Raw genomic sequence first — 25789 nt, 5'->3', positions numbered from 1 at the left:
CGAATGTTTAGTAACTTAATTGCTATTATTTAGGTGGTCAAATGAATCCTGGGAAATCACACTGGTAACCCGCTAGTGTCAAGAGTCACAACTTTGGATATTACCTACCACTGCTTTGACTTCTTCTTGTACACTATTTTTGAGTTTGTCTACATAGTTATTATATACCCTTCAAATAATTCCTGTCTCATATCGCTAACATCATTTTATCGTAAAAGCTTATCACCTATAAGAATTTAGGTCTCACTCCATTCCTTCACTAACATGTGAGGGCAAGATATAGTCGATCTTAGTTTGTCGAATTATTCACCAAAGGATGTGATTCTTCAGCCACTTCAGTTATGATTACGGGTGCATTGTTTTTAACATAATTACCATTTTTACTACTGCTATACCAGGAACCACTTCCATTGTTGCGATATTCTGGCTGAAATCTGTTGTCAGATTTACGTTTTTTATTAGCATTCCCTGTATTAAATCTATGAGGGTATGAATTTTGACGTGTAGGATTACAAACCTGAGCATCACCGTTCCCATAGGGGAAAGGTGGCCTATCCTGTTCGTTATGAGGTGGGGACAGATAATTTTGACAACCTGAAGCATTGCCATTAGTACAATCAATATTTCGAACACGTTTGATATCCTAATAATACCCATCAACGAGTCAAGCACAGAAAGAAAATGTTTACCGTTGGTTTTGGGCACGTTGATGGCTTTTCCCTCATACCAAAAGGTAAATTAGTTTTTAGTATCCTCAATACATCTCTGTGTGAAATGGGTTCGCTCCAATAGTTTATCTTATTCAGACACTTCCCAAAATATTTCCGTAAATTACTATTCTTGTTGTTGTACCTCTCAGGGTTGAAATCTTTTGACGCAATCAGTCCTGAATACCTTGCAAGTAGTACTTAGGAAGGCAAGCTTGCTCAGGCTGTTCAGATGTTTGATATTATGCAATAGCTTCAGTAGCCCAGAGGAATAAGTCCTGCCTCGTATTGTATTTTCTGTCGCTCTGGACACGAAATTGGTAAAATACCCCCAAAATGATCGTATGAACACTACAGGATGTAAACGACATTTTTCAGGAATGAAGATTTCTGATTACTGATTCTTTAAAAGAGTTTCATCCTGTAGCACAGAAGACAGTGTTGGCCCTGACTCATATTACATGCAGGGAAAGCAGGAGCCAGATCCTAATCGTCTGCTGTTCCCCTACGGAAACGTTCACTTAGTACTGAACGGTCTTTTAAATCCCACATTCTGTTTGCTAAACTGACACTATCATTATCTATTTCTCCAATACAGGATAATTTTTTTTGTTAATTGCTGAGTTGGATATTAACTCTGTCTCTCCATTCCGGAATCTCTTTATTTAGGTTTCGTTAATCTGATTGACAACCATCCTAAGTGACTTCTGTGCTTCTGTCTATCTGTGCATATGTCATGAACAGAACTGCGTATGGCTTGCTTTACCTCTGAAGTAACTACATCATTGATGTGTGTTTCTTTCTCCTTCAACAATTCATTTTTGTCCTTGATTAGCAGGAAGCCAATGTAAAGCGTCGCTAAATACCTGAATATTAGTCCTCATCGATTGTTGTTCGATTCGTAAACTGATGATCCAAAACTTTATGACCACCTGCTTAATAGCTTATTTGTACGTCTTTGGAACAGAACACATCACTGATCTGCGCCTCAGGGACCCCATAGTTTGTTGATAGGTTTGTGGATGTATGGGGTGTTGTATGTCAACGTACAGGTCATGTACACTACTGGCCATTAAAATTGCTACAACACGAAGATGACGTACTACAAACTCGAAATTTAACCGACAGTAAGAAGATGCTGTGATATGCAAATGATAAGCTTTTCAGAGCATACACACAAGGTTGGCGCCGGTGGCGACACCTACAACGTGCTGACATGAGGAAAGTTTCCAACCGATTTCTCATACACAAACAGCAGTTGACCGGCGTTGCCTGGTGAAACGTTGTAGTGATGCCTCGTGTAAGGAGGAGAAATGCGTACCATCATGTTTCCGACTATAAGTCGAGATGACATTCATCTTATCCACATGGCTGTGACGGATCGTGCAGCCACGTCCCGATCCATGAGTCAACAGATGGGGACATTTGCAAAACAACAACCATCTGCACGAACAGTTCGTCGATCTTTGCAGCAGCATAGACTGTCAGCTCGAAGACCACGGTTGCGGTTACCCTTGATGCTGCAGCACAGACAGGAGCGCCAACGACCATTTTTTCGGATGAAACCAGGTTCTGTTAACAGCATCATGATGTTCACATCCGTGTTTGGCGACATCGCGGTGAACGTACATTGGAAGCGTGTATTCGTCTTCGCCATAGTGGCGTATCACCCGGCGTGATGGTATGGGGTGCCATTGGTTACACGTCTCGGTCACCTCTTGTTCGCATTGACGGCACTTTGAATAGTGGACGTTACATTTCAGATGTGTTACGACCAGTGGCTCTACCCTTCATTCGATCCCTGCGAAACCCCACATTTCAGCAGGATAATGCACGACCGCATGTTGCAGGTCCTGTACGGGCCTTTCTGAATACAGAAAATGTTCGACTGCTGCCCTGGCCAGCACATTCACCAGATCTCTCACCAATTGAAAACATCTGGTCAGTGGTGCCCGAGCAACTGGCTCGTGAGAATACGCCAGTCACTACTCTTGATGAAGTGTGGTATCGTGTTGAAGCTGCATGGGTAGCTGTACCTGTACACGCCATCCCAGGCGTATCAAGGCCGTTATTACGGCCAGAGGGGGTTATTCTGGGTACTGATTTCTTAAGATCTATGCACCCAAATTGCGTGAAAATGTAATCACATGTCAGTTCTAGTATAATATGTTTGTCCAATGTACGGTGTACTCCGAAACACTTGTGGTGCACCAGCATTGTGCTCTTTCGGGACAGGTGCCACAGATCACCATATATCCTGCTTTACAGAGGAGACAAGCCTTCGAACCCCACGGTCTCTGAAGAGTCTTGGACGTCCAACCATTTAGCACCTGGTGGTAATTTCACTGTCCTACCTATTTTCCTAGGGGCTCACGACAGTAGCACGTGAACTTTCGACAAGCTTCACCGTTTTCGAGATACTCGTTCATAGGCTCTTCGTAATAATGAACTACCCTTTGGCAAAGTCTGTTATCTCAATGGATTTCCCCATTTGCAGCTCATATCTTCGCTAGGGTGATCTCCCGTCTGCATTGCTCCACTTCCATACTTTGGTTTCTGCGTCACGTGACCGCAACGTCACCAGGCTGTATCCGACGTCGCGGTGGGCAGTGATCATAATGTTTTGGCTCATCAGTCTATAGTAGTCACCTCTTCGCACAGTTTTCTGTTTCCGGAACTTCAAGATAAGCAACTTGAAAATTACTCTTATCAGTTTCCATCTATCTTGCCTGACCGTTGGGCTGACCAATTCTGGCGCAAACTTCGTCATTCCTTGTGACGGAGTCATTTGTTCCTTGTTAATTTCCGCTAACTGAGGTCCCACGCCATTCTGCGATGTTGTTAACGGAGCAGGTCACAACGTACGTCACTAAACTGATTAGCTGCATGGTTACTTAGCTCATCTTTTATTTGTTTCAGTTGAGATGCCAAACACGTAGAGATTTCGGTATTAAAATTATCCAACTGCTGTTGATTTTACTTCCTGAAATGATCCAGCAGCTGTCTTATCTGATCCGACAGCTGTCGAATCATTCCCATGAGAATTACCAAACGAGAAACATGTTTGGCATCCGACGTTTCTTCAGTTAAATCCGTGTTTGCTATTGCAACGTGATTGCTATCCGCGAGTGATTCACACTCATCTACAGTAGAGTTCATGTTTTCGTTTCTATCTCCGGCGAATTCGCCATCTGTTGCTTCAAGATTATCAGCATTCGACACTTGAGACATAATTGCTACTCACTACCTACACGTCCTTACCATACTCATAAACATAACACCAGTACACAAGTATTTATCACGTTACGTGTTTGGTATGTCAACAGTTTCACATAACATCTGTTATTATAGGTTACAAACGTATTGATTTCACGTGAGTCGACCGCACAATGAACATGAATATCAACGACTGAAATACACTTTCTGGTCGGACACAGCAAGAATATCTCTGATCACTTCTGCACATTATTATTTCCGTCATGTTGTAGAAAATGAGCATTTAAATTTTGAAATATTAAAATTTTGTACACAGTCGCTATGAGCACTGACAAATTATTTTCCTAACAGATTTTCCTGACCAGAAAAAGCACCACACGCGAACAGCAAAGAAAAACCGTATTAGAAGTTATTCTTACCTTCACGCTCTGCCGCGATCTTATAGAACGACAAATTTTCTGTTTGAGACAAACTCTTGAAAATCTTACAAATACCGGTTGCTCGGTTTCTTTTTATCTCTCAGTTCTTGCAATAATACTGTGAATATTTCTCCGGAAGCGGTTACAATCGTAGAGCATGAAAAAATGGAGGAAGTTTTTTTCTGTAGACAAGATAAAATTTTATGCATACATATTTACATAAAATTACTATGTAAATCGAGCCAAGCGCTCGAACGCCACTTATAATGTTTCCGTATGGAATTTAATATATGGCAAGGTAGAAACGTTAGAATGAGCATTCCCTTTACGTAAGTTCAAATCACCTAATTTGGCTTCAGTTGTACACAGAAATGCTTAAATTCTTCACCTGATTATATTTCATTGAAATTCAGAATGAGAACTCTATAATTTTTATCCAACTATTCCTGACCGGGCGTAAAATACATCGATAGCAGTACATCAACAATTGACTATTCGTGGATAGCTTAAACTGTTACACTGAATGAACATTGGCTTAGATAAGATCTGATTACTATCTGCTGAATAAAAAGTATATTTCTTTTTTTTTAGAAAAATATTTATACTTTAAGAATATCCGATCTGTGGCTGTTGGGGTCTGATCAAATGTTCTAGTCAATCTCATGCTACCAAATTCTGATGAGTTACAAAGAAATTCTTGTTAATTTTTATCAACAGGGAAGAGCGTCAGACTCCTTGAAATAGAGCTAGTTATTATCTCAATTAATTATTATTTAACTACTGAGGCTACACTAGTGCATGAAGGCAGCTTCATACCTGGCTCACGATAGCAAAAGGAAGTAGAAGTTACAAATGCAAATCTGTAGTGCCTCGCCCACTATGAAATAGAAACAATTTTGGTGCCAACCTACGAGAGCGCACCTACGCTGTGGCATCGTAGCTCTCGATACCAACATTGTCACTATCCAATGTAGTATTCATAAACAATGATTTTTAGAGAAATTTCTAAGTACATTTGGAGGCGTCTATTTGGAGGCGTCCATTTGGAGGCGACAGGTCCTGTCGACTATGCTGCAAACGACGAGCTCTGCTTTCATCTTGCAAGCACAACTGGCAGTCTTTACCACTTCAGATATCCGCTCGAAACCAGCTGGAAACTCTTCCAATGCAAAGCAACACACATCATTGGTACTGCCGTGAGTTACCACATACAGTTGGCTGCACCCTGTGCTCTTCATGGCATCCGGAAGGACCCCTTCCACGTCTGGAATGACTCCACCTTGTATGCACACAGAGTGCACACTGGCTTTCATCCCCTCCTTGGGCCCATAAAGCGCCTAACATTGGAGCTCCCAGTAATCCCAGATCCCGCAGACTGAGAGGCTTCATGTGGAACAGGACAAGCGACTGCATCCGACTGAAGGACACTGTCAACTGCAGGGAGCACCTGGATCCTGTTTGTCAGACTAATCACGAAGGCCTTATATTCGGCCCCCTTGGTAGTCTTTTCCAGCTTGCCACGTTCCATCGCAACCTTTCATTCGTTCACGGGTGAGAGGTTAACCTCAATGCGAGCAGTAATTGTGCTGGACACCGGTGCGGACCAATTGGCAGTCTCGTGAGTCGTGTTGGACATCCGTTTGATTCCCATGGCTGGTCCAGAGTAGTGATGCCCATCCACTGCACCTTCAAGCTGTGTCACCGATGCCTGGAGCTGAGAATGGAGTGTCGTCAACACAGCTCCCATCCGCACACAGCAATCACAGTCCAAACTAAAGACAGTGGGAAACTACACCACACAGACAAACAAATGACTGCAGAACTCTATTGTAGACACTGACGAAAACCCAAGAACTGTGTCCAGTAATTTAGATTAACAAGCAGAGATTCAAAAACTAAACTATCAAAGGGCACAGGTGAGAGTAAATAATTCGCTCTGGGTAGAAATTTGTGAATGACACAAATCGGTTACTTTACGATGCAGACGAAAACACGGGAAATGTGTCCAGTAATTATTAAATTAACAGGCATAAATTGAAAAACTAAACTACCAAAACACAGAATGGAACCACATAATTCGCTCCTGGTTAGGTACTCGTACAATGTAGCAAAATCAGCTACTTCCCTGTTGATATTGTTGCTTTCTGGCGGCTACTGCAGACAGTGTTAATAGGTATACTCATACCCAAGTATGGGTATCATCACAATCCCCTCCACTTGCGAATCTCTTGAGTAAAAATTTGTGTGTCTGCGGCCGAGGAGATGGAAAATTTCTCCGTGATGGTCACCAGGGACACATTTACAGTCGACACAACTCCAAGCTGAACCTGTGCTGCGTACCCTATCAGGGAAAATTTTGTGTTAAAAATATAGTTTTACAGCTGTTTTTGCACTGAGCGCCCGTAATTATGCACTTGAGTTTTATTATTTAATTTTATAAAATTTTACTATGCAATTTACGACTTCACGAATTGGTGAGAATAAAGAATTCCAAGAACTGGAACGAGTAAGATATTCAGTACTGTTTATTACTGTTGATACTGGGTTACATTTAATAAGAAGAAATAAAAGGTTGATATTCTAGTCCAAGAAAAAACTGGTGTTACAATTTTAAAAGTAACATATTTATCATATTACAACTATGAGGAAACGTGTTTGTTATGCTAATGCCATATAACGAAAGGAATAAAACTTAAATTTCAGAAGTATTCAGTTCAAATACAGCACTTAATCGCAATGTCTTATTAATAAGAAACATATTTGATAAAGATTTACGTTAGGTTCAAGAGCTCAAGAATTCGTGTTTGGCGAAGAGAAGTAAAAAGACTCTGGTTTGGATGAAATGAGACATGTATCTCACTTCAAACTGACAAAATTTCTGTAATCATTCTTTTAAATGTCTAAGTTGCGATTTTAGATCGGACGCTACCGTTATCAGCTGTCCACCGAAAATTTTAACCCTGTAACCTCATACTGATTAATTACGTCTACATCTATTACGATTATTAGTCGGCCCGCCCCATATATTTCAAACAGAGATATTGTTGTATTTTAAAATTTTGTGATCCAGGCCCCTAGGATGCAGTCTAGAAAGCCTGTGGGTAAATATGGGCGTAATGGTGACCAGGTATATAGGTTAAGTGTAGGCATGGAGTGGAGTTGCTCCGCTATCTGTTAAGGAAGCTTTCGGCTGGAGTGCTGCCGCCCGCTAGCCTCTCGCTCAGACCTCCGGCGATTCTGCTGTTTTACTGAAGGACTGTGCCCTACTAAGAGAGTTCCAACCATAGGTTCTCCAGGGCTAAAAGTTCCGTATAATATCAGTTCTGTTAATTTAGCTCGGGGGGCAAATCGTGTTCGGGTCATAACATAAAAATCTCCGAATATTGTGGCTGTATCATTCCAAACGTCATACTGGGGTCCTAAAATACTCGATCTGATTGCGTTTTATTAATGCAACTTCGTATGACAACGAAGTTGCGCCCCTCCGGCTGCGGTAAGGCAAAGATTACTTCACGTTAATTGTAAAGAGTAAACAATTCCCCAAGTTCACTTATCAGTCATAAAATAAAAAGAAAATTCCATTAGGGTGTAATTAATTGACAATAAGTCGTTACTCTGACACTCAAATCATCTCAGTATTCTGAGTACATTCTGAAAATGCATTTAAAATCATTGCACCTTGTTTCAGTAACCGTCTAGTATACTTAAAATGGAAAGGAATCATTGTCAATTCCAATATTAAGAGCATTCATCCTTTGCCTGACACAATTAAAAGAATTACACCAATCAGTAACGAAGTCAAACGACGACTGAGTGTACAAAGTTTTAATCAAGTCTTTTTTCGCAAAGCAGTAGCTTATGTAGACTTTATGCTTTCCGGCTGACTGTTTTCTTGCCTCCACCATTGACGCATCCTCCGTCTGGGTACCACTTTCACCGCAGTGAGCATCTGTGTGGCGACTCGGTTATTCTTTCAAATAGTAACATAATTTTCCTCCGTTTGAGGCCCTTATCACGTCACACAACAAACTTTTTCAACGCATAATTTCAGTATCACGTTTAGGGTTAACAGTTTCTCGAGAATCAAAATACGAGTGTACGGCGACTATAGATGGAACGTTACAACCAGTTTGGTGTTGACTTTGCCTTTTAAATAGTTATGGAAACTCCTAAGGAAAGAAGACAGAAGACTAACATTTTCCTTCTAGTGGTCGACAAACTCTTCACCGGGGGAGAAAAAGTTTGTATTTCATAAAAACGGCCGAAGACCACTTCAAAGGTTGTGAGATGCCAACTCAAGCGAACCAGCCTTTGGTTCATTTTAATAATCTATTCCAGCTGGACCGACCGAGAGAAGGATAACTCCCCATGAACTCAGATGATGAAATGAATTTGTCACGCAATGGATATTATAATTTGAAAAATTGATCCCTCCCAAGTGAGTTCTGGGTGTCAGTTTTCACAGAAGCATTAAGGATAAATAATCATAGGGGTTCAACTATCTATTGAATTGAAACTCATGGTTCAAAGTAACCACAATTTTATTTGCTCTTCGTCACCACACACATGAAAAGGAAAGACTGTACATTAATATGGATAATAAAGATACAAGAAAAAAAATTGAATACTGAAACGGTTTAACTGACAACTAAATCAAGCTGACAATACCTGCAAGAAATAGGTAAGATGTGAGTGACGTTCATCTCAATAAATCATTTCCTATAATACCTAATCGTGGATGGGCACAAAATGATTGTTCCTATCGCACCAGGAAACAAGATATAGGCTCCATATGCCTAAGCCAATTCGATCATGTATGAGTCTTCCACTAAGAGAAAAGAAACTGAATTATATTGCCTAACATAACGAAATGAATCGATAACACCTAACCATGATTATCCTATGAATATCCACGCAACAAGCTGCTCTCACCAGAATTTACGACTGAAGTAGACTACACCCGCTGCAACTGCAGTCAACAACAATTTGTCAGTGATGGTGTGATGTGATGAGCTGAGTCTCGAAATAACAGGCTATGGCTCCCGGCCAAATCTGTTCTCTTCCGCGCTCCCATTCAGAGAGTTTTCAAAATTTTACACTTCCTCTCTGCTCTGCAAAATCTGCGCAGTGAGCTTCCACCAGTGGGCATGGACAAACCAATGATTAACGAATAAGATCTTTTGTTGGCTGCACTCCAATACGTCTCTAGCAGATGTTTTTTGTTGCTTAATGAGTTGCCTTTCCGCACATGAAATTTTGAGATTGGAGTACGAAATGCCCACCCAACTGATATTTTTTAGTTAAATAACAAGCTGCCTACCCATGTTGTGATTCAGAGAAAATTTCAGTCTACTTGGAGTGGTGTGGGTACGCCAAGACATCTCTTTCACTAGGAGGAAAAGAAAAAAAATCCACGTAGCTTCCCACATGAAAGCTATGAGATGCTTGCCTCTTGGGCCAATCCGGCTTCCCTCAGTGTTCTTGGAAGTCGGGTCGGAGAAATCATGGCACAGTTTCCGATTCATAAAAAAAACTTATTTTGCAATATATGGATTTGTGTCATTGACCCTCAGACCCACCTTTGTAGAAGAAGGCCCCGCCAACACACTGCAGAAGTGGGGGGAGTTGCAGTTCTGAAGCATGTTGCGTGGACACATTTGGCTTGCAGCATAGCAAACAATATCTCACGCGGGATGTAGTCTAACTGCCGCAAACAGTCGGGTTAGTGGCCTCTGTCTGTAGCGGCTCTTCTGTTTCTACATCTACATACATAGCCCACAAGCTACCGCATTTCTTTTTTGTACCAATCGCAAATTCAGCGAGGGAAAAACGACTATCCATATACCTCGGTACGAGCCCTAATCTCTTTAAGGAGAGACGGAAGGCAAGTGGCCTTCAAAAATTCGATTTTTAGATTTTAGCATATTTGAAACGCCTGGTCTTTCTTGCGTGAAACAGTTTTTCTTTAATATAAGTACGACAACTTTTCATGAGATACGATGTTTTTCCTGACGCTCTGTGCAATATGGCATTTACATGCCACGCCTTCCTTTTGCGCCATGCAGAGATAATGCACAGCATTCATTCTTTTACTCCTTGTATATTATTTCATGGTTCTATTGTTTTATTGCTTCGATGTTTCCTATCCTGTATCTACTATCGATATAGTTGTCTGTTAGCACTCAAAACTTTACGCAAACGTCGCCGGTCTCGATCGTTAAGTGCAGGCCGTCGGCCGCTGCGTTGTCCTGGCAAGAGCTAATGCCTGAAACGTAGTATCCTCGGCTTGGCCATAAGAAAAAATGCAGGGAGTACATGAAAAATGCAGTATGGGATATCTTTTTCCATAAGCTTTCCACAAATGAAAATCCAGTGCACGGTCTTTGCCCGAATGATCCTGACACTTGGTGCGACTACAGGAGAAGTGCCAGATATGACCACAAACATTCTTTACGTGCATCATAATGAATGAAATTACACCCATATTTACAGACCTTTAGAAAGATACCTTGTTGAAGAAATGTTTTTATGGAAAAACTCAAAATTTAAATGAATGTGTGAATTCCGTCATTTGGAACCGGTTACCGAAAACTGTATTTGTTCAGCTTACAACCGTCAAATTTGGTGTTTATGATGCTTTTTTATGCTTCAGTGATGGTGCAATTAGGAAACTGGATGTTTTGGAATTATTGGGCATAAAATCTAGTGGAAATACTGCAAAATCCTTGGTGCAAATAGATAAAGAGAGAATCAGCAAACCAGATATTCCTAATTCAAAATGCACAAAAGAAGCCAGGTAGATAAAAGAGGGACCAAGACAAGAAAAGATCAGTATGATTTAGAGGATGCTCCGTATGGTGGTAAGTAATTCTCATCAATAACTATACTAGAATTGCAATATTAAACTTTAAATGGATTTTTCTCAAAACTACATTTTTTTTTACTTTCAGGTACCATTATTTGATAAAATAATGGGGTTGGAAATATAAAATTTGGTCAATTTGTACTGCAGATGGTAATAAGGCATTACAAGTAAATTGAGAGCAACAAACCATCAGAAACTGTTTTATAATAGTTAATGTACATAAAAGTTAAATTTTACTAATGAAAGGATATGTTTTTTCTCTTCAAAACCATAAGAGGTATTATGTTCATTTTACTTGTAAATTGAGGCATATATGTTATATATATATGCAGTAAAAATTTCATTGCCTTATCACTTATAGTTCTTTTGAAAAGTGTACCTATTCAAAGGGTAAAACAGCATTGGCAGAATATGGATAAAATCGTCTTCCGTCTCCTCTATTATCTTCGTGGTCCTTATGCGAAATGTGTGTTGGCGGCAGTAGGATCGTTCTGCAGTCAGTCTCAAATGCCAGTTCTCTAAATTTTCTCAATAGTGCCCCTCGAACCCAACGTCGTCTTCCATCCAGTGATTCTCATTTGAGTTCGCAGAGCATTTCCGTAATACTTCCGTGTTGTTCTAGCCTACGGGTAGCGAATCTAGCAACCCGTCTCGGAATTGCTTCGACGTCTTCCTTTAATCCGATCTGGTGCGAATCCCAAACACTCCAACAGTTCTCGACAATAGGCCGCACCAGTGTCCTGAACATGGCCTCCTTTACAGATGAACCACATTTTTCCAAAATTCTCCCAATAAACCGAATTCGACCATTCGCCTTCCATGCCACAACCCTTACATGCTCGTTCCATTTCGTATCGCCTTGCAACGTGACGCTTAGACATTTGATCGACGTGACTATGTGAAGCACCGTACTACTAATGGTATACTCGAACTTTATGGGTTTATTGTTCCTACTCATCTGTCTTAACTTCCATTTTTCTTCATTTAGAGCACTCTGCCATTCATCACACCAACTAGATATTTTGTCTAAATCATCTTGTATCCTCCCAAAGTCATTCAGTAATGACACCTTCCCATATATCAAAGCATCATCAGCAAACAGCCCGACCGAGCGAGGTGGCGCAGTGGTTAGCATACTGGACTCGCATTCGGCAGGACGACGGTTCAATCCCGCGTCCGGCCATCCTGATTTAGGTTCCGTGATTTCCCTAAATCGCTTCAGGCAAATGCCAGGATGGTTCCTTTGAAAGGGCACGGCCGATTTCCTTCCCCATCCTTCCCTAATCCGAGCCTGTGCTCCGTCTCTAATGACCTCGTTGTCCACGGAACGTTAAACAGTAATCTCCTCCTCCTCCTCCTCCGGCAAATAGCCGGAGACTGCTGCTTACCCTATCCGCTAGATCATTTATGCATATAGGAAACAACAGCTATCCTGTCACACTTCTCTGGTGCACTCCTGACGATACCTTTGGCTCTTACAAAAACTAGCCGTCGAGCACAACGCACTGGGTTCTCTTACTTAAGAAATCTTCGAGGCACTCACATATCTGGGAACCTAATCCGTATGCTTGTAGCTTCGTTAAGTCAGCAATGTAGCATCGTGTCAGATACTTTAGGGAAATCTAGGAATATGGAATCCACTTGTTGGCCTCATAGATAATTAGCTGCATATCATGCGTGAAAAGGGCTAGCTGGGTTTCGCATGAGCGTTGCTTTCTGATTTGTGGACAGAAGCTTTACCTTCTCACGGAAGTATGTTCAAGAATTCTGCAGCAAACCGAAGGATATTGGTCTGTAATTTTGCGGGTCCATACATTTATCCTTCCTATATACAGGAGTAAACTGCGCTTTTCTCCAAAAGCTTGGGACTTTGCGCTGGGCGAGATATTCGCGATAAATACAAGTAAATAAGGGGCCAGTGCTGTAGAGTACACTTCGTAAAACGGAACTGGGATTCCATGAGGACATGGCGACTTACTTGCTTTCAACCCTTTCAGTTGTTTCTCTACATCAGGATGCTTATTATTATGTCCTTCATACGAGAATCCGGTCTATGGTAAAACAACGGGATGTTTGTTCGATTCTCCTGCATGAACGATTTCTCAAATGCGGAATTTAAAACTTTAGTTTGATTTTTGCTATCTTCTATTGCCGCACCAGACTGCTCGGCCCGCCGTTGCGGCCGAGTGGTTCTAGGCGCTTCAGTTCGGAGCCGCGCTGCTGCTACGGTCGCAGGTTCGAATCGTGCCTCGGGCATGGATGTGTGTGATGTCCTTAGATTATTAAGGTTTAAGTAGTTCTAAGTTCTAGGAGACTGATGACCTCAGATGTTTAGTCTCATAGTGCTCTGAGCCATTTAAACCATTTGAGACTGGTCAATGAGTCATTGGATAGAAGCCCTAGAACCACTTAGCAATTTTATGTAAGTGCAGAATTTTCTCAGATTCTCGGTAAGGTCTTTTAATAAGATATAAAGATGGGAGCTGTTGTAAGCTTTGCGAATCGATATTTTTAGAGTCGCACGAATCTCTGTTACCCTTTATCTACCGTCATTTGCGTGATCACTTTTGAACCGAGAGTGCAACAGCCTTTCCTTCCTGAGCATTTTTCGAATTTTGTTGTTAAACCACGGTGGGTTTTTTCAGTAGTTAATCCATTTACTCGGCACATGATTCTGCGAAGTACGATTTACAATCCGTTTAAATTTTGTCCACAGTTCCTCTAGGTCTATCGTACTGGAACTAAATAAATGTACGTTCCCTGTCTAAGTGGGATGTTAACAATTGTCAATATGCCCTATCTAGCACAAATACTCTCATAGACCTCCTGATTGATTTATTAACACATCTTTGTCACTAATCCCTATCTCTACACTGACGTTGTCGATTAGGTTAGGTGTGTTTGGAGCCACAAGTTCTACGCTACTGTCCATTGAAATTTCTACACCAAGAAGAAATGCAGGTGATAAACGGGTATTCATTCGACAAATATATTACACCAGAACTGACTTGTGATTGCATTTTCACGCAATTTGGTTGCATAGATCCTGAGAAATCAGTACCCAGGACAACCACCTCTGACCGTAATAACGGCCTTGATACGCTTGGGCATTGTGTCAAACAGAGCTTGGATGGCGTGTACAGGTACAGTTGCTCATGCAGCTTCAACACGATAACACAGACCATCAAGAGTAGTAACTGGTGTATTGTGACGAGCCAGTTGCTCGGCCACCATTGACCAGACGTTTTCAATTGGTGAGAGATCTGGAGAATGTGCTGGCCAGGGCAGCAGTTGAACATTTTCTGTACCCAGAAAGTCCCGTACAGAACCAACAACATGCGGTCGTGCATTATCCTGCTGAAATGCAGGATTTCGCAGGGATCGAATGAAGGGTAGAGCCACGGGCCGTATCACATCTTAAATGTAACGTCCACTGTTCAAAGTGCCGTCAATGCGAACAAGAGGTGTCCGAGACGTGTAACCAATGGCACCCCATACCATCACGCCGGGTGATACGCTAGTATGGCGATGACGAATACACGCTTCCAATGTGCGTTCACCGCGATGTCGCCAAACACGGATGCGACCATCATGATGCTGTAAACAGAACCTGGATTCATCCGAAAAAATGACATTTTTCCATTCGTGCACCCAGGTTCGTCGTTGAGTACACCATCGCAGGCGCTCCTGTCTGTGATGCAGCATCAAGGGTAACCGCAGCAATGGTCTCCGAGCTGATAGTCCATGCTGCTGCAAACGTGGTCGAACTGTTCGTGCAGATAGTTGTTGTCTTGCAAACGTCTTCATCTGTTGACTCAGGGATCGAGACGTGGCTGCACGATACGTTACAGCCATGCGGATAAGATGCCTGTCATCTCGACTGCTGGTGATACGGCGTTTCGTATTACCTTCCGTGTTCTGCTAACAGTCATTGCATCTCGATCAACGCGAGCAGCAATGTCGCGATACGATAAACCGCAATCGCGATAGGCTGCAATCCGACCTTTATCAAAGTTGGAAACGTGATGGCACGCATTTATCCTCCTTGCACGAGGCATCACAACAACGTTTCACCAGGCAACGCCAGTCAAATGCTGTTTGTGTATGAGAAATTGGTTGGAAACTTTCCTCATGTAAGCACGTTGTAGGTGTCGCCACCGGCGCCAACCTTATGTGAATGGTCTGAAAAGTTAATCATTGGCATATCACAGGAGGTTAAATTTCTCTTCTGTAGCACGTCATCTTCGTGGTGTAGCAATTTTAATGGCTAGTAGTGTAAAATATTTCCATTTCGTGTGGGTCGTCGAAAAATGTGTTCCAAAGAACTTTGCAAGACTATCTGTACCACCTGTAATGCATTCATAGATAGCCCAGTCAGTACTCGGTCGATCAAAGTCGCCTCCAACTAATATTGGATGATCTGGGTATTTCCGTGGTGCTGACGCTAGACTTTCTTTCAATGGCTCTAAAACGGTCACACCGGAATCGGGTGGCCGGTAAATACATCCAAAAAGTAACGTGATTTCACCTAGGCCTGTTATACGTGACCAGATAACTTCACTCTCAAACTCAAATTCGACCCAATAGGGACAAGATTTTTGTCAAGTGAAATGAACACACACCCTGGTATGGTATCTAGTCTGTCTTTTCGAAATACGTTCCGTGAATCACAAAATGTCTCAGAGATTTCTAGTTCAGGTTTCAGACAGCTCTCAGTCCCGAGAATAATATGAGTAAATTCGGGAAAATTGGTACGAATACTTTGAGAGTTAACTGATAAAATTTTGGCAGTCGAAGCGTCGTTACCCTGAACGCGATCTGATTTCACTGTCTGCGAGTGTTCATCAGAGAACCTCAACCAACCGTCCAAAAAAAAAAAAAAAAAAAAAACGTGGGCATTGCACAAATATTGTGCTATACAAGTATCTCATTCTTTCGTCTACAGCACCCCTGACCAAAGGTAATCTACAATTACCCACTCGATAACGCAAGTCCAAAAATTTGCAGCCAAGACAGAGTCGACGAAGCCCTTAGTTGAAACCCTCAACTCGGCTCCAGGCCACAGGACCGCGATCAACTCTGGAAACAATGCTGCAAATTGTGAGCTCTGCTTGCACCCCACATATGCGAGGCAAGAAGCCTTCACCACCTCCGCCAGTCGCCTGTATGAAATGAGGATGGGCTCACAACGCAAGTGATAGGCGTCATTGCTGCTGACATGAGCTGCAACTTTCAGACGACTGCTCCGTGTAAACTCGATAGCCGCAGGCGAGGCCTCCTCTACGTCTCATATGAGGCTCCCTGGCAGACATACTGAGTGCACATTGTCTTTCTTTCTGGTCCTGAACACTGTCTGCCTAAGGCGCCTATCGTTTGAGCTCCTGATAACTAGTGAAGTCCTTCCCTCGTGTGCCTACTTGCTAAAGGAGTGGCCACCGGACCACCCACAGCGTGAATGGGTGAGGCTGGACAGCCAGCCACCACATTGACCCTCCGCCTAAGGTGACGCAAACACGTTACCACCAGCCACTCGTCCTCGTGTGAGGGCAGATCCACCATGTCAGGTACACTGGGCAGTGCCTTGACAGCAGAGCCCATGGGCGAAACAAGTGATACCTTAGATTTCTCACATACTGTGCCAAATTCTCCGCCACTGCTACACCACGAGGTAGCAGCCTGAAGATGAGTGACCATAGCCTACAGCACATTCAGATTTTAGTGAACGTGTGACTAACTCCTCCTGCATTCACCCACAGCATGCATGCATCCTACCCATCCCAGTACTACTAACTTCGCTATAAAAGCAGACAGAAACCTGGATTTGCAATTTACTTATCTCCTCACGTGTCACCAATGGAGGCTGATGCCTTATGAGCTGTGTAGATGGCTGTTTAGCAGAAATGAAAATTGCGCTGCAGACTTCCTGACAGCACTTCACAGTTACAAAAACTCGAGATTACCCTTTTAAATAGAAGAGAATACTCACGAAATTTATTGAATATACCGGGTGATCAAAAAGTCAGTATAAATTTGAAAACTTAATAAATCACGGAATAATGTAGATAGAGAGGTAAAAATTGACACACATGTTTGGAATGACATGGGGTTTTATTAGAACCAAAATGCAGTATGGCGCTCCACCCCATATTGCTAGACGCGTGAAAGATCTCTTGCGCCCGTCGTTTGGTGATGATCGTGTGCTCAGTAGCCACTTTCGTCATGCTTGGCCTCCCAGGTCCGTGCGATTATTGGCTTTGGGGTTACCTGAAATCACAAGTGTATCGTGATCGACCGACATCTCTAGGGATGCTGAAAGACAACATCCAACGCCAATGCCTCACCCTAACTCCGGACATGCTTTACAGTGCTATTCACGACATTATTCCTCGATTACAGCTATTGGTGAGGAATGATAGTGGACATATTGAGCATTTCCCGTGAGGAACATCATCTTTGCTTTGTCTTACTTTGTTATGCTAATTATTGCTATTCTTATCAGATGAAGCGCCATCGCCGTCTGTCGGACATTTTTTGAATTTTTGGTTCTAATAAAACCCCATGTCATTCCAAGCATGTGTGTCAATTTGTACCTGTATATCTACATTATTCCGCGAGTTATTCGGTTTTCAAATTTATACTGACTTTTTGATCACCCGGTACTACTAAGAAATGACAGAAGAAGCTAAGTATGTAACTTGCCGGTTTCCGGGTGTGTACCAGACGGCAGTAGCAGCTCGACAGCTCTTTCTCTAACCTGCCCATTCACAGCCTGACTGGTCGGTCGCCCCTCCCTACCCCGCTCCCGCTGAGGGGGTCGCCGGCAACCTGCCTAACTACGTGTGGGCACTCTGGAACAACGTGGTGGGCCCTACCTGCTTGCACTGACAGTGTGTGGATAACAAGTAGTGGTGGAGGCGAGCAGGCAGTAATCTGCTAGCAAATTGACACACCTGGACCATTGACCTGACTGCTATAAAATTGCCCGTACAAAGGCGAATGGGTTGGGGCAGACCCGCTTGGCAGGGATTCAGGACTGGTCAGCCTTTGAATGGAGGGCTTTAGAAATTGCCCGTGCCTGACAGGGACCTGGCCACTGTCTGGAACTAGCATTTCCTCCTGCCTTATAAACCGGGTGATCAAAAAGTCAGCATAAATTTGAAAACTTAATAAACCACGGAATAATGTAGATAGAGAGGTAAAAATTGACAAAGATGCTTGGAATGACAAGGGGTTTTATTAGAACAAACAAAAAGTATTGCCAGACGCCTGCAAGATCTCTTGTGCGCGTCGTTTGGTGATGATCGTGTGCTCAGCCGCCACTTTCGTCATGCTTGGCCTCCCAGGTCCCCAGACCTCAGTCCATGCGATTATTGGCTTTGTCTTACCTGAAGTCGCAAGTGTATCGTGATCGACCGACATCTCTAGGGATGCTGAAAGACAACATCCGACGCCAATGCCTCATCATAACTCCGGACATGCTTTACAGTGCTGTTCACAACATTATTCTTCAACTACAGCTATTGTTGAGTAATGATGGTGGACATATTGAGCATTTCATGTAAAGAACATCATCTTTGCTTTGTCTTACTTTGTTATGCTAATTATTGCTATTCTGATCAGATGAAGCGCCATCTGTCGGACATTTTTTGAACGTTTATATTTTTTTGGTTCTAATAAAACCTCATGTCATTCTAAGTATGTGTATCAATTTGTATCTCAGTATCTACATTATTGCGTGATTTATTCAGTTTTCAAATTTATACTGTCTTTTTGATCACCTGGTAGCTCACCCATGACTCCATGGAGCAACCCATAAAAGAGAGGCCATGCAGCTAAATATACAGAATAAAAAATGGAACTAAGATGAGTGTTAGCAGCTCGATCTTCACAGTCACTGACATTCTACATTATATCGAAATAGCTATTTATCAAACAGCGCAACTGTGATATGGATTTATAATGAACTGGTGTGTTAGCAATAATATATTTAAGTTATGAATCCAAATCTGACTAATGCATTTCAAGGTGAACTGATGCAGGCAAATTAGGAAATACCTACCGCTTTGTGATCAGATGGGGGCATATGAGTTTATAGTGGGTGGTTATAATTAAACTTCCTCTATTTAAAACCTTATAACACGGAAACTAATTACCTTACTAGTACCAAACTTGGTAGCATTAATGTCCAGAGCATGGGGTGCATGATTTCCATGTATCATAGCGCCACCATGGCCACCAGCTGCTGTGATCAGTCTTCATGACTCATAGTCTCACACACCTGACCAGTTGCAGTGCAGTGTTGATGTGTCAAAATGATCTTGAAGGAAAGGTGCAGGGCATTATTGGTGAAGTTCTATTATCAAAACAACAGTGATGCTGCAGCTGCAGTTCGAGAATATCGCAGGTTGAAAGGATTATGAAAAGGCCCTCTGTCTCCAACTGCTGTGCAGAGCATGATGAAGTTCGAATCTACATCTACATCTACATGACTACTCTGCAATTCACATTTAAGTGCTTGGCAGAGGGTTCATCGAACCACAATCATACTATCTCTCTACTATTCCACTCCCGAACAGCGAGCGGGAAAAACGAACACCTAAACCTTTCTGTTCGAGCTCTGATTTCTCTTATTTTATTTTGATGATCGTTACTACCTATGTAGGTTGGGCTCAACAAAATATTTTCGCATTCGGAAGAGAAAGTTGGTGACTGAAATTTCGTAAAAAGGTCTCGCCGCGACGAAAAACGTCTATGCTGTAATGACTTCCATCCCAACTCGTGTATCATATCTGCCACACTCTCTCCCCTATAACGCGATAATACAAAACGAGCTGCCCTTTTTTGCACCCTTTCGATGTCCTCCGTCAATCCCACCTGGTAAGGATCCCACACCGCGCAGCAATATTCTAACAGAGGACGAACGAGTGTAGTGTAAGCTGTCTCTTTAGTGGACTTGTTGCATCTTCTAAGTGTCCTGCCAATGAAACGCAACCTTTGGCTCGCCTTCCCGACAATATTATCTATGTGGTCCTTCCAACTGAAGTTGTTCGTAATTTTAACACCCAGGTACTTAGTTGAATTGACAGCCTTGAGAATTGTACTATTTATCGAGTAATCAAATTCCAACGGATTTCTTTTGGAACTCATGTGGATCATCTCACACTTTTCGTTATTTAGCGTCAACTGCCACCTGACACACCATACAGCAATCTTTTCTAAATCGCTTTGAAGCTGATACTGGTCTTCGGATGACCTTACTAGACGGTAAATTACAGCATCATCTGCGAACAGTCTAAGAGAACTGCTCAGATTGTCACCCAGGTCATTTATATAGATCAGGAACAGTAGAGGTCCCAGGACGCTTCCCTGGGGAATACCAGATATCACTTCAGTTTTACTCGATGATTTGCCGTCTATTACTACGAACTGCGACCTTCCTGACATGAAATCACGAATCCAGTCGCACAACTGAGACGATACCCCATAGCTCCGCAGCTTGATTAGAAGTCGCTTGTGAGGAACGGTGTCAAAAGCTTTCCGGAAATCTAGAAATACGGAATCAACTTGAGATCCCCTGTCGATAGCGGCCATTACTTCGTGCGAATCAACTGGAGAACTGAGCGTCACTCTGGGAAGAGGCCGACAAATGGTTGCTGTGGTATCGATAGCTACGATGCCACGGCGTGGGTTGGCACTACGACAGCGACACCGACGACAGCGCCCTCTAGCCGGTGCTGTGCTCTACGAGATCCGCTCCAGATTCTGCCCATTTCATCAAGAGCAGACGGCCGGGACACTTCGCACCTCACTGCAAAGTTATGTAACCGTTTATCAACTTGTTTTTACCTATAGTAAACATCTATAATTTGACAAGCAGTACCGACGTGTTTTACCTTTTCCTGCTCCTACTCACTTCCTTCATTCGGCCAACCTTTCAGTTTACCGGAGCAGACCTACGCACCGCCTTCCCGGCGGGATACAAAAATTGGCGACGAGATTTCTAATCTTTTTCCTCCATCATTTCCTTCGTTTGCTCGGTACTGCTTTCTTTTCGTGCTAGGCACAGTATAAGACTTTCATTTGTGTAAACCATGGCTTCGTCACAGGAACAGGCTTCGCTGTCCGAGCTTGTAAGTTTTCAGGTTAAGCAAATGACTCAGGTGCTTGCTGTCATAAATGGCCTGGTTACACTACAAACGGCAGCTACTTCGGCGCCACCGACGCCACCGCCTGTACCGACGCCGTCGCCAACGGCGCCGCCATTTCGTGCCTTCAGTCCTGGCGTTGAACGCTGGCCAGAATACATCGCACAGCTCGAGGCATACTTCGTACCATACAACATACCAAGCACAGAGCGGCTTGCCTTTTTCATTGCCAACACGGGTGTTGTGTTGTACCGTGCCCTCGTGAAATTGTTTCCCACCACCCGCCCGGAAACTAAAACTTACGACGAAGTGATTGATGTTTTGAACTCCCACTTCCGTGACAGTGTAAATGTGGTAGCTGCACGCTACAAATGCTTTCGCCTCCGGCGTGGTCCTACTCAGTCGAATAAATGTTGGTTAGCGGACCTTCAGGGACTACCTTCTGATTGTGACTTTAACTGCTCGTGTGGACGCTCATCTGCGGATTTAATGCTTACAGACGCTACTGCGCAGAATGTGGCGGATCACTGCATCCGCGAACAAATCCTCAGATTTAAGAACGCGTCTTTGCAGGAAGTAGTGGACTTGCTATACAGACAAGATACTTTAGACATGGCTACTTCCACGTTCGACGTGACCCCGAGTGTGTGTATTGTTAGCGCGGCACAGCACGGGCCCTCCCTGCCAGCGACGCCGCGCCGCTCGCGTGCACGTAAATATGGTTCAAACCACGAACCCTCTAAGAAACTGAAATCATGTCCGAACTGCTTTCGTGCCCACCCACGGGACAGTTGCCCATCCCGTCAAGCACAGTGTTATTTTTGTAATAAGAAAGGACACGTGCAAGCTGTCTGCAGTAAGAGAAACAATACTTCACAACTTGTCTGCCGTTCGCGTGACTCTCTTGGGCATCACCGCAACGGAGACCGCCGTGACCATGATGTACATCAGCCTATGGACGTTAATGCCATTTATTCCAAGCCTTCTGCTTCACGTGCTTCTACAGCTCGTCGTGGGAATAAAGTTTTACCAGACACTTCCTCTCGCATTCAGCGCGATGCAAGGAAACTTTTTGTGACTTTTCACATTTGTGGACGTTCTGTTAGCCTGCAGCTGGACACTGGTGCGTCAGTTTCTTTACTGAACAAATCAACGTATGACTTGCTTGGTTCGCCCCCACTGCGTCGTTCACATTCCACACTGACTGCATTTACTGGACAGGAAATCTCAGGGCTCGGCGTGTGTAATTTGCAAGCCACGCGTGGTGCAACGACTCGCACAGTGTCTTTCCACGTGCTCCGCTCTAGTGATACTACGAACATTTTTGGCATGGACTCATTTGAACTTCTTGGCATCGCTATTCAGGACAGTGTACTTTGCATCAGCGCTAGTGACCATGCAAACAGTGTTGCCGCACTATGCGATGATTTTGCTGAACTCTTTTCTGATGGACCTGGTTGCGCCATAGACTTTGCAGCGTATGTTGTAGTTAAAGACAATGCCATGCCTATTTTACGGCGCGCAAGCCCGATACCTCACTCACTGCGCGACGGCGTAACTGCTGAACTTAAGCATTTACAAGACAGTGCTGTAAGTGAACCTGTCTCTGCTTCGCCATGGGTTGGGCCTATAGTGTCTGTGAAGAAACCAAACGGTCGTCTCCGTATTTGTGCTGACTTTAAGTCTACAGTAAATCCCCAGACAGTGGTAGCTACATTTCCCTTACGGCGTCCTGAAGACATTTTTGATAAGCTTGGTGCGGGAAAATTCTTTTCAACGATTGACTTGCGGGACGCATACTTTCAGATTCTGCTCGAAGAACAGTCGCAGCGCTATTTTGTGATCAACACCCACCTTGGCTTGTTCAAGTTTCGCTGCCTTCCGTTGGGTTGTGCTTCGGCTCCTGCTATTTTTCAGTCTTACATGCAGCAGTTGTGTGCCACTGCCTCTGGTTGCTCAAATTATCTGGACGATATAGTTGTATCAGGTCGCACCCCTGACGAACATTTGCAGGATTTGCGTGCCTTATGTACTGTAGTTTTGCAGGCAGGACTAAAGTGTAACAGACAAGTGCAATTTTTTTCAAACTGAGATTCAGTATTTAGGACATATGATTAATGGACAGAGTATCCACCCCTCTCCGTCACATCTCAGTGTGATTAGAGACTTGCCAGCGCCCAGGAACTTGAAAGAACTTCAGTCCGTGTTGGGCAGAATCACCTATTATATTCGGTTTATACCAAATGCAGCGCAGATTGCAGAGCCTTTGCATCGCCTCTGGCATAAGAACTTTCCTTTTGTTTGGTCTTCGGAATGTGACGCTGCTTTCCACAAGCTCAAATCTGCTTTGTTGAGTGATCGCTGTTTGATTCCTTTCGATCCCTCCAAACCAGTTGTTTTGGCTATCGATGCATCTTCGCATGGCATCGGCGCGGTTCTCTCGCACCGCATTATTTCTGTCGATCGCTAGATCGCTTTTGCGTCTTAATTCTGCCCAGCAAAACTATTCTCAAATCGAGAAAGAAGCTTTAGCTATTGTATATGAAATGACTAAGTTGGATGATTTTTTGTACGGTCGCAAGCTCTATTTGGTCACCGACCATAAGCCTTTGACGTCGTTGTTTCACCAGTCACAGCCAGTTCCGGCACGTGCCGCGCAAAAGTTGCAACGTTGGTCTTTGTTCTTGTCTAACTAAAACTACGAAATTGTGTCGGCGTACGGCTCAGAATGGAAATTCTGATGCTTTGTCTCGTCTGCCCATCGGTCCTGATGAAGTGTTTGATTCTTCCGAACTGTCCTTCATGTTTATTGATTCACAAGATAAGGAATTAGCTGCTGGGTTTCCGTTGGATTTTCGTCGCATTGCTGCCGCGACAGCCGCCGATGCTTCTTTGCAGATTCTTTTGCAATATATTCGTACTCAATGGCCTCCATCAGCTATGCAGATTCGCGATCCAGTAGTTCGACTTTGCGCAACTTCACAACTTGTCTGTACACCACGGTGTTATCTTGTTGCGAACTGATAATGATCAGTCTCGTGTGGTTGTACCTCGTCCGTTGCAGTCGTAAATCCTCCGTTTACTGCACGCTGGTCATTGGGGTATAGTGCAGACGAAGCAATTAGCGCGTCGTCACTGCACTTGGGTCGGCATTGATAAACATATTGAGAAATTGCTTGCTAACTGTCGCTCTTGCGCGGAGCATCAATCTGATCCCCGCCAGCGCTTCTCTGCGTGGCCAACGCCTACTGCGCCTTGGCAGCGCGTTCACATTAATTTTGCGGGTCCTTTTTGGGAAACCCGCTGGTTGATAATTACTGATGCATACAGCAAGTCGCCTTTGGTGGTACCTATGTCTTCTAGTACATCTGTCAGTACTGTCCGGGAATTGACGTATATTTTTTGCATTGAGGGCCTTCCTGAAGTTATTTTCTCTGACACTGGCCCCCAATTCGTGACCTCAGAGTTTGAAGCGTTCTGTGCTGCTAATGGCATTCGCCATCTGACCTCAGCCCCGTTCCACCCCCAGTCGAACAGCGAGGCTGAACGCTTTATGTGTACGTTTAAGTCGCAGATAAGCAAGTTGCGCACTATGCACTCTCGCGAGTGCGCGCTCTGGACTTTCCTCGCTTCCTATCGCTCCCAGCCACACAGCACCCATTACCCAGCGGAACTGCCACATGACCGCGTCCATCGCTCACTCCTACAGCTACTGCACCCACTGCCGCACGCTCTCGCTGCTTCGCTTCTTTCTGGCTTTTCGCCGCATGATTTGGTGTTCTATCGCGTTTACTCTGGCAGGCAGCGCTGGGAGCAAGGCCGCATTCTTCGCCAGCTTGGCCGCGCCTTATTTGTCATTTCTGGTCCCTCTCGCACTGTCAAGCGACACCTGAACTAGATCCGTTTGTGCCGTCCTCGGTTTCCTGCCGCTCGATGTTTTCTGGCAGAACTGAATGCTAAGCGGCTTCCGCCGCCTCAGCCCACGACGGCGCCTCTGCCGCTCGCGCCTCTGCGGGCGCTCCTGCCGTCGTCGGCGCTGCCAGTCTGGTCGCCTGCAGCGGATGGGTGCCTCTCGCCGCCGCCATGGCCTCACCTCCGGCCGCCGTGTTCCTTTGTGGTGCCGGAACCGATGGACGCTGAGCCTGCCGTCACGCCGCCGCCGACGTCGCCCATGCACATGGTTGCTCCACCTCCTCATCTGAGCGTACCCAGTAGTGGTGCGCAGCCTGGCCAGGTTTTCCATGGGGCGTTTTCCTCGCCCCCTCGCGAGCGAGATGCCGTACAGAAGATACCGTCGCCGTTCTAAACGGACAGTGTACAAAACTATCGAGAACACTGAGTTTGTCACAACATCTGGAGACAAGAAGAATCGTATACCAGTCAAGTCTGTCGCTGCTCAAGCCTTGCTGGGCGGACCTTCTGTTTTCTGTGGGTGCC

General features: G+C 44.0%; 1 pseudogene; it reads right to left on the bottom strand.

Annotated features, from left to right (window-relative positions):
* Positions 1 to 25531, bottom strand: part of LOC126348074 (uncharacterized) — a 151968-nt pseudogene extending 126437 nt beyond the window's left edge.
* Positions 25532 to 25789: the final 258 nt, after the last annotated feature.

Source organism: Schistocerca gregaria, chromosome 1, assembly GCF_023897955.1.
Source record: "Schistocerca gregaria isolate iqSchGreg1 chromosome 1, iqSchGreg1.2, whole genome shotgun sequence".
In the NCBI taxonomy this organism is placed as follows: domain Eukaryota; kingdom Metazoa; phylum Arthropoda; class Insecta; order Orthoptera; family Acrididae; genus Schistocerca; species Schistocerca gregaria.
The sequence above is the reverse complement of the archived record's forward strand: the minus strand, read 5'-3'. Positions and strand labels throughout refer to the sequence as shown.